Source organism: Cicer arietinum, chromosome 4 (assembly GCF_000331145.2).
Source record: "Cicer arietinum cultivar CDC Frontier isolate Library 1 chromosome 4, Cicar.CDCFrontier_v2.0, whole genome shotgun sequence".
In the NCBI taxonomy this organism is placed as follows: Eukaryota; Viridiplantae; Streptophyta; class Magnoliopsida; order Fabales; family Fabaceae; genus Cicer; species Cicer arietinum.
In genome coordinates this window covers 49,277,698-49,278,006 of record NC_021163.2, presented here as the reverse complement: position 1 = coordinate 49,278,006, position 309 = coordinate 49,277,698, and positions in this window count along the sequence as shown.

Below are 309 nucleotides of genomic sequence, written 5' to 3'. Positions count from 1 at the left end.
CAACTCACTGAGTGGCATATGGAACCGTCTCAGATGACGCTTCATCGATTCGGGAACACTTCAAGCAGTTCACTTTGGTATGAGTTAGCTTACGTTGAGGCTAAAGGTCGGGTTGTGAAGGAGGATCAGGTTTGGCAAATTGCATTCTGGTCGGGTTTTAAGTGTAAAGGCGCAATGTAGAAGGTCGTGTGTGACGTGTCAGTCGTGGAATGACTCTCTTCATCAGTATCCCATTACTGTCCCTATTTCTATTTCTACTTCGTCTTAAAAATATGTATGTAAAACACAAAAGTAATAGTTTTTTTTTTG